Raw genomic sequence first — 11,828 nt, 5'->3', positions numbered from 1 at the left:
AGCATTCTCCCAGCTACTTTAAATTGGACAATGTGCCCAGGAAAATCTGAGGAGGGAAATATTTGCTCTTTTAATTAGGGACTTTTAGAAATGGTTTTCACTAGCTGTGCCAATATGATTTATCCAATAAACATGTTCTTTGAGAAAATATACTTGCCTTGGAGTTCTGCTTTTGGGGAATGCATTACTTGAGACCCTGACAGATTGGTCATGTTTTGACCAGATGTGCCCAAATTATGCAGATTGATTGCAAAATGAAGCACAATCCAGTCCGGAAGATACTGTGTTGCAGAGGTGGTATTCAGCCAGTTCTGACAGGTTCTGGAGAACCGGTAGCAGAAGCTTTGAGTAGTTCAGAGAGCCGGCAAATAGAGCCGCCCCTGCTGCCTCTCAACCTCCCAGTTGATCTTCTTTTGTTGCCCTGAACAGGAGAACGGAGCTGGAAAGCAGGTTAGTGGGGTGGGGAAGGAATGGGGATTTTGCAGTATCCTTCCCCTGCCACGCCCACAAAGTCATGCCCACAGAACTTCAGTAAATATAGCCAACAGTTTATATTTAATACAATGTGAGGGATATAGATTAAAATTATTACTTGTGGATAATGAAATGGAATATTTTTTATATAAAATTGAACTTGAAGATAAATGTTATTAATAGTAAAACAGAATAATAAATGGAAATGAAATGTTAAATTTGATCAACTTTGAGAGGCAAATGATGATATTGTTTATATATTAAGAAAAAAATTATAATTAAGTGGGAAAATATGGAATAAAAATAAGATGACTGAAATGTAAAAGAGAAATATGATGTAAAATGTACTATACATAATAGAAGATGTAAATCCCGCCCCCTTTTATAAACCAAGTGTTGTCCTGGGGGGGGGGGGACCAGGACAACACTTGGTTTATAAAAGAAGTTAAAATATATAACAAAAAATTAAAAACGTTGTTTTTAAAAAAAGAGAAAAAAATTTGAATCCACCACTGCTATGTTGGCATTCGTGTAAAAAGCCCAGATTCATGCAAGATTAGTGAATATTTATAAAAATAAATCTGTTAAATATTGGAAATGCAACCAAATACCAGGTTCATATTATCATTTGTGGTGGACGTGTCCCAAAGCAAAAAAAAAAAAAAAAAAGCGGGGGAAAAATTACACAGATGGCTGGAAACTATGACAAAACAACACATACTTGAACCCGAGACATTTCTGTTGGCATGCTTCCAGGAAATTAGGTAAAGGTAATATATTTAATTTTACATATTCTAACAGAAACCTAGGATTGTATACGCACAATACTGGGAAAATGCAGAATGCAAATGATAACATAATCAAAAAAAATTCTGGAATGTGTAGAAATGGATAGGTTAATCTTAAAAATCAAAGAAAAAGAAGATTCTGATTATTTTGTGACATGGGAACTTCTCTTCAAATGGTTAGCTGACAGATACGGAGGTTAGATGAGTGGATTTATGTGAAATATGGACTACATATTTTGATGGTTATATAATTGATATAATGGAAGATAGTATACTTTTCAATGGCCATTGATATTATCGCATATATGCCTATATGTACATGATTATAATGATTAAAGGTAAAAATAAATGTTCCCCTCACACATATGTGCTAGTCATTCCCAACTCTAGGGGATGGTGCTCATCTCCATTTCAAAGCTGAAAAGCCAGTGCTGTCCAAAGACCTCTCCATGGTCATGTGGCAGGCATAACTCAATACCAAAGATGCATGGAATGTTGTTACCTTCCCATCAAAGGTGGTTCCCGTTTTTCTACTTGCATTTTTTACGTGCTTTCAAACTGCTAGGTTGACAGAAGCTGGGACAAGTAACAGGAGCTCACTCCATTATGCGGCGCTAGGGATTCAAACTGCTGAACCGCCGACCTTACTGATCAACAAGCTCAGCATCTTAGCCACTGAGCCACCGTGTCCCTTAGTTATAATGATTATGATGATGTTTATATTTTAACATGTTGGACACCTAGAAAACACATTGTTCAACATAATAAGAAATCCTGGGCATATAAAATCCCAGGTAAAATCATTGGAAAGACAACAAAAAATACTATGGATTTAAAAATCCAGGCCGATCAACAGCTGGAACTTTGCATGTCATCCATTCCTGTGATTGAAAAGAGCCACGTTTGCCTTATGGATGTAGTTATTCCAAGAGACAGTAATTCAGGGTGGGGGTGGGGGAATCTAAATTTGCAAAAAGAGCAAAAATTTACTCGAAGGTAATGAGCTTCTAGTGGCTCAGCGGCTAAGATGCTGAGTTTGTCAGTCAGAAAGGTCGGCAGTTCAGTGGGTCAAATCCCTAGCGCCGCCTAACAGAGTGAGCTCCCATGACTTGTCCCAGCTTCTGCCAACCTAGCAGTTCAAAAGCATGTAAAAAATGCAAGTAGAAAAATAGGAACCACCTTTGGTGGGAAGGTGGCAGCGTTCCGTGCGCCTTTGGTGTTGAGTCATGCTGGCCACATGACCATGGAGACGTCTTTGGACAGAGCTGGCTCTTCAGCTTTGAAACGGAGATGAGCAGTGCCCCCTAGAGTCGGGAATGACTAGCACATATCTGCAAGATCCTTTACCTTCATGAGAGTGTTACTAATTTTTACTGGGGCACTATGTTCCAAACACAAAAAAATTGAATTATCCAAATGTGAAACCACTTATGACAGTTCACTGTAAGCTGTGACACCTTGTACATAATTAGACGTCATCTTCAATAGGACTCGAATCACAAAGAAGAAAACAAGCCAATATCAGCTGTGACACATGATTAGTTGAATTGGAATAATAACAATAATTTATGTGCCTTTACCAAGGTCTGGTATAAAGCAGAAAAACATAATAATTACAAAATTCAGTTCAATGAAATTAGTTCACAACTTAACAAGCCTGTGAATAAATACTGATAAAGGGAAGCTCAAGGTTGAAATGAGGGGTCCTTGGTGCTCTCTGAGCTTGATTGTTTTCTTGCAGATGTTTCATTACTCTAACTAGGTAACATCATCAGTACTGGTAAGACTGGATAAGGGCAAACATTCACTTCTAGCATTGTTGATATTACCTATTTGGTTATTGAAAGTCTGCAAGAAAACAGCCAAGTTCAGAGACCACCAAGGGAATAAATATTAACAGCTAGAATAAACCACACACAACTATTTAAACAATGTTCTGTGGTATCTCCAAGAACACATAGATCCATAATTAAAAGAAACTTGGTCTTAATGATCACATGATCTGTCTGTCTATCATCTATCTATCTATCTATCTATCTATCTATCTATCTATCTATCTATCTATCTATCTATCTATCTATCTATCGTGACGTGCAGTGAGGTTCACGGCCGGTGAGGCAAGTGGGCAAAAGCCGCCCTATGTCTGCCAGCACCAGCTGCCCACGTCGGGGCTTTGGGGGCAGCTTTGGTGGGAGGGGAGAAAGAAGAGGACGTGTTCCGCTCTATGGCCGGAAGGTATGCCGGCAATTTAAAGTGCATGCCGCCGCACCGGCCATACAGCGGGTCCCACTCTATGGCGAGGCATGGCAGCATGGCTTTAAAAATAAATAAATAAAGTGCCAGCCTGCATGGCAGCAGAGGCGGGTAAAAACACACACACAAACACACAAAATTACTTATAATAATACAAATTACGATTACTTACCAATAATTTTGAATTCCTCCCCCGTCCCTCTGACCCAGGACCCACATACCTTTTCCAGCTGTGTCACAGAGGATTTCAACTCACCTCTTGTCTGCCACGATGAAAATGTGAAAATGTAAAAAGAAAAAGGCAAGAGCTGCTGAAGCCAGGCTGGGATAGTTGCTGCTAGAGTCACCATGTGGATGACTCTGCTTAACTATTTTAAAAAAGCCTCTAAAAAAATTGCCCTGTGCAGGAGGAGGCGAGAGAACCACGTGCCTCCTCTGCATAAGTAATTTTTCACCTTTTAACCCTTGCTTAACTCTGCTCAAGTGATCATAAAGATAGAGTAAAGGAGGCAGGTGGTTCTCTCGCCTCCTCCTGCAGTTAAGCACTAAGCAGAGTCATCCACTGTGACTCTGGCAGCAACTACCTCAGCCTTTTTCCTTTTAATTTTTTTTTTCTTTTCAGGATGACAGTGGTGAGGCCCCTGCCTCCCCTGACTGCACGTCCCTGCTATATATCTCTGTGTGTCTCTCTCTCTGACTCTGTCTCTCTGTCTCTCCTGACTCCAGCTCTCTGTCTCTCTGTCTCTCTGTCTCTCTGTCTCTCTGTCTCTCTGTCTCTCTGTCTCTCTGTCTCTCTGTCTCTATATGTTTCTCTCTCTCTCTCTTTCACACAAACACACACACACTGTCTCTGCCTCTGTCTGTTTGCCTGTCTGCCTGTCTGTCTGTCTCTCTCTCTCTGTGTGTGTTTGTCTGTCTCTCTGTGTCTGTCTCTCTGACTCCATCTCTTTGTCTATCTCTTTCTGACTCTTTCACTCCCTCTCCCTCTCCCCCCACTCTCTCTCTTTGTGTTTCTGTCTCTGTCTCTCTCATGATGACCTCCCAGTAGTTTAATCTGGCCTCTGGTTTGAATAGGAAACTGGAACTGGCTGAAAGGATGAGGAACCTCTCATAAGTCAACACTTTCCCTGTGTTGGCTCTCAGCTTTGAGAAGCAAGCCAGCTGGCAATGTTCCCACAACACTCAAATCTTGGGACTGAATTAAAACATTGAGGGGGGGGGGTGTTCACAAAATCACAAAGAATCGAAAGACTAGATTCATCCATTAAGCTGGGCCAACAAGCTAGTCTGATTTAGTGCATTGTGTGAATGGGGAGCTAAACAGTAGTTGCATCTGATGTCTAGAGAAAGAAGATCAAGGTGGGGTTGACACAAAGGTCTTCTCAACCATCATTCCATGACATCTCAACCTAGATGCAGGTCTAGGCACTTTAAAACCTTGGCATTTTAAATGCAAATAATAAATTTAACAAATTAATGGCTGTGTTTGTCAGGTCAAGATTCACCACTGTTTTGGGACTGGGTTCTCGGTACATTATAGCTAGAACCAAGGCAAACTTTGATTCAAAGAAAAGGGAAGAATATGCTAATCTATATACATATAAATGGCTCCCCCTCCCTCCCTCCCTCCCCCCACTCTCTCTCCAGTTTTGATCACCATACTATAAAAAAAGATGTAGAGACTCTAGAAAGAGTGAAGATAAGAGCAACCAGGATGATGAGGGGACTGGAGGCTAAAACATACAATGAACGGTTGCAGGAAGTGGGCATGGCTAGTCTAGTGAAGAGAAGGATCAGGGGGGACAGGATAGCAGTCTTCCAATAGTTGAGGGGCTTCCACAGAGAGGTGGGGGTCAAGCTATTTTCCAAAGCACCTGAAGGCCAGACAAGGAATAAAGGATGGAAACTCCACAGAGAGAAGCAACCTAGAACTAATGAGAAATTTCCTGACAGTGAGAACAATTAATCAGTGGAACAACTTGCCTTAAAAACTTCCAGTGTTGGAGCATTCACAACTTCTGGTTGTGAATGTTCCAATACTGGAATTTTTTAAGAAGATATTGGATAACCATTTGTCTGAAATGGTGTAGGGTTTCCTGCCTAAGCAGAAGGTTGCATTAGAAGACCTCCAAAGTCCCTTCCAACACTGTTATATGGAAGTCTCTCTCTCTCTCTCTCTCTCTCTCTCTCTCTCTCTCTCTCTCCCTCCCTCTCCCTCTCCCTCTCCCTCTCCCTCTCCCTCCCTCCCCCTCTCCCCCTCCCCTCTCTCTTGATTATAAGGACTCCTGTCTTGGATAGTGGGCTGGATGAGAAGACCTTCAAAGTCCCTTCCAGTCCTATGATTGTCAACAACAACAGATTTCAGATCTGGTAGGATTTTCCCTGAATTAGATCACCCTTTGAAGAAGTTCTGAAGATGTCACAGAGAAGATAGAAAAAAAGAGAAGAAGATTGCAAAGAGAGAGAGAGAGAGAGAGAGAGAGAGAGAGAGAGAGAGAGAGAGAGAGAGAGAGAGAGAGAGAGAGAGAGAGAGAGAGAGAGAGAGAGAGAGAGAGAGAGAGAGAGAGAGAGAGAGAGAGAGAAGTCTTCAGGTCTCAGGAAGCCATGAAAAAGCTGGAGGAAGGAGGGAGATTTTAATTGGAGAATGGAAGAAAAAGAAGGAAACATGACTTCCTATCTTCCATTTGAAGTGGCTCCCCCTGACATATTCTGCATACATTTGTGCCTAATTAATATTTATGCCAAAGTTGCTGTCTCAATTAAATTCGAAATGCAAGTAATTAGAGGGAAAGGAGATTGTTCAGGGGTGAGAGGAGGGCCAAGAGGTCGATAGGGAAAAAAGCATCAAAGTGAATACCTCTTTCTCACTTATAGCCATTTTTTTTTCCTGGTCAAAGAATGATGTGAGATCAGCTTGATGGACACATTCCCACTCCAATGTTGTTGCTTTTTTATGCTCAACTGGTAACTTTTTAACAACCAAACCATTCTGGTATCTTTTGGGCCAGTCTTCAAGAGAAGTGTATTTGAATTGAGATGGAGAACAGTCTGCAGCAGGGGTCACCAATCTTTCGGACTTCAGGGATTACTGAAGAGCCAAGGTGGCGCAGAGCCAAGGTGGCGCAGTGGTTAAATGCAGCACTGCAGGATACTGCTAGATCAGCAGGTCAGCGGTTCAAATCTCACCGGCTCAGGGTTGACTCAGCCTTCCATCCTTCCGAGGTGGGTAAAATGAGGACCCAGATTGTTGGGGGCAATATGCTGACTCTCTGTAAACCGCTTAGAGAGGCCTGAAGGCCTATGAAGCGGTATATAAGTCTACTGCTATTGCTATTGCTATTACTAATATCAGGGTTCCAAATGACATCCAAAATTAAATCAGAGCCCAAGGCAAAGTATTGCTCAAAGTTCCAATTTATTAAGAGAGCCACGTTGGCACATCTGGGAAAACCCGAATCTGAAAGTTTCTCCTTTTCCCCCACCCATTTGAAAGTTCAAGATCTTACCCCACAAGTCCATCACATGGTCCAATCTCCCACTGCCATGCTGGCAGTTCCACCCATCCAGTTCCAGTCAGGTGCAGAGGTGCAAAGACAAAGGATGACCTTGGTTTTCTAGAAAGGAATTTTGTTTTAGCTACATATCATCTCATTCCGTACAATTCCCCCTCCCATTTTCCCACAATAGAAAATGCATAGCAGAATAATAGAAAGTGTGGCAGGCCAAAGACCCAAAAGAAAAGATGGCTTCAGGCCTGACAGCTAAATTCATAATTTTAAATCCCGCTGACCACTAATATGATCTGCCTAATGACTGGCTGGGTGGGCGTGGCCAACTTGATGTCACTCATGTCGAGGGGTGCTTTGCCAGTCTCTACTCGCCACTCCTCATCTGCATGCCCGGGCTCCTTAGAGCCCCAACAGGAAGCAGTTGCCTCCCACAAAGGTCAACCTGACCCTGGGCAAAGTGGTTGCTAAATTACTTGAATCCAACTACTGTTTGAGATGGTTTAGGATCTCCTGTTTGAGGGGGGGGGTGTCAGACTAGAAGACCTCCAAGGTCTCCGTTCTTCTGTTATTCCATCCTTGAGTTGAACTAGAACACAAGGCTCACCACAAATAATAAATGAAATAAAATTTCAAAAGGTGAAAGCAGTGGTGAAATTCAATTTTTTTTACTGGTAGGTTCTGTGGGCGTGGCTTGGTGGGCATGGTGTGGCTTGTGGGCGTGTCTTGTGAGTGTGGCAGGGGAAGGTTACTGCAAAATCTCCATTCCCTCCCCACTCTGCGGCCAGCCAGAAGTGGCATTGGCCGGTTCTCCAAACTACTCAAAATTTCTGCTACTAGTTCTCCAGAATCGGTCAGAACCTGTTGGATTTCACCCCTGGGTGAAAGCATCTTGGCCTGGAAAGAAACCTTCCCTCCAAGTTTCTCATAAATATAAATGGTTTTGAATTTTAAAAGAACCGTCTTGAAATCTACAATTCCTGATTCCTTTTGTGTGTGTGTGTGTCTGTCTGCCTGCCTGCCTGCTTGCCTGCCCCCCCCTCTGTGTGTGTGTGTGTGTGTGTGTGTGTGTGTGTGTGTGTGTGTAAAACTTCCAATCAGCTCCTTTTGTTGAGTTTGTCCTAATTAATTCTTCCTCTCCGTTCCTCCAGATACCCTCTCACCCTGGTTGCTCCGAGTTCACCAAAGTGGCTTCCTAAACACAATTTACAATAATGAGCGAAGCAGGCTGTGTGGTGGAATTGATTCCCATTGTTGTATTCACACAATGGCTTATCAACAATATTGCTGGCAGAATCGGCTGAATTGGCTTTTCTCAAGAAGAGGCCCACTTGGTTTGGGGAGATTGCATCCAGACAAAAACCCTCCCTAGCCTGGGCTTAATGGCCATGGAAATAGACGACGGCAATTAAACACTCGGTGCTGAGCGAACATTTGGGGAAACATATTTTGCAGCATGTGCGCATCAGAGAGGTGAGCAAAGGAGGCAAAAGGGGAGGATTAGTTTAGAAGAAAAGAGACTGGAGGTGGTTTGGGACTACCTGTAAATCTATTCCTCATGATCGCCCAGGACCAGATGGATCACCCGTTGTCTGCGCAGAACTTTTATAGCTGTATAGGATGGTAGCAGGGAGCGGAGTCAATAAGGATAAGGCTGAGTAAAGATGCTGCAGGACAATATTGGAGGCTGGCAACCTTCATCAGACTCTAAATAGGTAGAGGTTAGAGGATAGATAAGGTAGGGAGGTAAATAGGGAGGGAGGGAGGGAGGAAGAAAGGAAGGAAGCAAGGAAAAGAAATAAGGCAAGATATGATAGATGATAGATAGATAGATGATAGATAGATAGATAGATAGATAGATAGATAGATAGATAGATAGATAGATAGAGAGATAGATAGATAGATAGATAGATAGAGAGATAGATAGAGCCAGCCAGCCAGCCAGCCAGCCAGACACAGCCAGCCAGACTAACAGACAGACAGACAGACAGACAGATGAAAGATATGGAGAGATAGATTCAGATAAATAAGAGAGGTGATAGAAAGACATGTTAGAAAGGAAGATAGAAAGATAGATGATAGAATGATAGATAAATAGACAAGACATATTATATATAGACAAAACAATGATAGATAGATGTGATAGATTTGTGTGTGTATGTGTGTGTGTGAGAGAGATGATTGCTAGAAAGAAGTGTAAGTGATAGCTGGAAAGATACATAGGCAAGACAGATGATGGAAAGATAGGTAAATGGACAAGATATAGAAAGATATAGATGGAGATAGATAGATAGATAGATAGATAGATAGATAGATAGATAGATAGATAGATAGATAGATAGATAGATAGATAGATAGATAGATAGATAGAGAGAGAGAGAGAGAGATAGAGAGATAGAGAGATAGAGAGATAGAGAGATAGAGAGATAGAGAGATAGAGAGATAGAGAGATAGAGAGATAGAGACAGAGACAGAAATACAGATAGATAGATGGGGGAGAGAGGGGTCTCCTCTGCTGGTCTCCTTTGTAAGGCTGGGAAGAGATAGATCGCCCCTCCCTGGGTGACTAGGTCATTGGCACGCATGTACTGCTGGCACTTGGGCTCTGTTAATTCCTCTGGGACATGGCTGACACAGCATCTTATCACAAAAGCACCGTCTTCCTCCTGTCCCTCACTAACATCTTCTCTCCCTGCTCCTCCTCCCATGCCAGTGAGTGCATTTCCTTCCCCGCGCACTTCCTCACCCACCCACGCTCCCATCAAACAACGGGGCCCGGGCACAATGGGCATCATCTTGAGCGAGTCCTCCCCCTCCCCCCTGCCCCCCCAGCTCTTCTTTTCTTCCCCTCTGCAGACAAAAAAAGCCTACATCCAACCATATGGAGTTTTAAATTGAAGCTGCTTGGCAACTGTAAGCACTTGGAAATGAGCTTTTCACCCGCCGATGAAAGGGACTTTGTTTCGAACAGAGCTTCCTTTTCTTCCTTCCGCCACCTTCTCACCCTGGTGGGAGTTGCAGATTCTTTGCTTCCCTCTTGGGAGCCTTTCTGGCAAGCCCACATAGTCACCGTTGCCAATTCCCAGGCTTGGCTCCGACCCACAGTGAGCTGACGAATCCAGAATGTCGTTTCTTCCACTCTTGCTTTCTCTTGGAGATGCCGTGGCATGGCAAAGAAGGGCTGGAAGATCGCGAGGCCTTGGGCCAACCATGATTCCTCCTTCTGTCTGGAATCCCAGAGGTGCTTTTTCGAAAGGCAACTGGGCTTTGTTTGTCCCTGAAGAGATTTTGCTTCTCAGCCGAGAAGCGTCTTCAGTTCTGAGTGAATGGTGGAGGATGGAAGGATTTATCGTGCAAATGGGTGTGGAACAGGGGTGGGTTGCTGCCGGCGTTACTGCCTGTTTGCTCCACGCGAGCTTTGCACACACACTGCTCGCTTCACTCCCACGTGTGCTCAATGTGCATTGCTTGTGGATGTGCAGTTGCCTTTAAATTGCTGTGCACATGAGCAGAATGACAAAAAAACAGGCCAGCAATGGCATGGACAGCTGGGGAACTGGTTCAGGGATGTGGCCAGCCTGCATCCCTATCGGTTTGGCGACCTGGTCCCAATCGCCACTACCGGTTTGCCCAAACCATTAGTACCTCACTTGATCTTGATTGTTAATGCAACTTAGGATTGCATTATGCCCCTGTCTTTTCCATCTTACAATGAGTGAATGAAGTTATTTTGAAAGCTAGACTGATGAAAAAGCATCTCCTCTCCATTGACTGAAGCAGTAGATTCACCTTAGCAAGGATTCGCCAGGTAGTTAAGATTTCCCAACTCTTGGTTGTCATCCTCTGGCAGTTACTCCTGAGTCAACAGCTTCATTCTCCATAAAACACTCTCCTTATCACTACTCGGGGATGCAAGATGAGTCATGTTATGGTTGCAGTAGGGGAAAAATGTATGACAGGAGCGCCTCAAATAGGTTTCTCCCAGAAATTTCTTCTGCACCTGTTTGCAGACTTGATCAATGTAGCAAATCTGCCAGTCAACTGCCAGTCAATTGCTAGCACGTGGTTTGGGAGGAGGGCATGTGGGGAGAGAAGGAGACCCAGAGGAAAAACTTGGTGCCAGAAATCTGGGCCAACAAAGCACAGCTGCACCCTGTACTGCTGAAATAAACGTGAGAGAAGGTAGACAGTTATAGGGAGATGGGCTGTTGGTGGGTGGGTGGGTGGGTGGGGTGCTGGGAAGAGAAGCAGATTGCTAAACTGCTGGCTGGCATAAAACACAATTTGGAGAAAGATATGATGCACGAAAGTGGCCCCCAAGTTCTAAGCACCGAACCACAGAAAACACAGTCAAGGTGATGTCTTCCTTTGAACTGGGAAGATGGATTAAGCTTACATTTGTCCTGGCCAAAAGCATCTTCTGGATTGATCTATGTCATATTGAAGATCAATCGAGTTGGGCGGTGGCCTAGAGGTGCAGCTCTCGCCTCGCAATCAAGAGCCTGTGAGTTTAATCCTAGGTAGAGGCAGATATTTCTCTCTCTGGGCACAATGAGGATACATCTGCTGAGTGAAACTCCGCATTGGTGACAGGAAGGGCACCCAGCCGGTAAAACACTCAGTTCCATTCAGTTGCCCTGACTCCACCCTGCAAGGGATTATGGAGTCATTAAAAGAAGATGATATTGAAGATCAATCAAGAAGGTCTTCTAGTCTTCTGCAATTTTTGCTCTTACCATCCAGGGAAAATCTGGGACTCCATTCTTATTGCTTTCAATTAGACATCTCTTCCAAGCCACCAAGACCA

This window comes from Thamnophis elegans, chromosome 13 (genome assembly GCF_009769535.1).
Source record: "Thamnophis elegans isolate rThaEle1 chromosome 13, rThaEle1.pri, whole genome shotgun sequence".
Classification (NCBI taxonomy): Eukaryota; Metazoa; Chordata; class Lepidosauria; order Squamata; family Colubridae; genus Thamnophis; species Thamnophis elegans.
The sequence above is the reverse complement of the archived record's forward strand: the minus strand, read 5'-3'. Positions refer to the sequence as shown.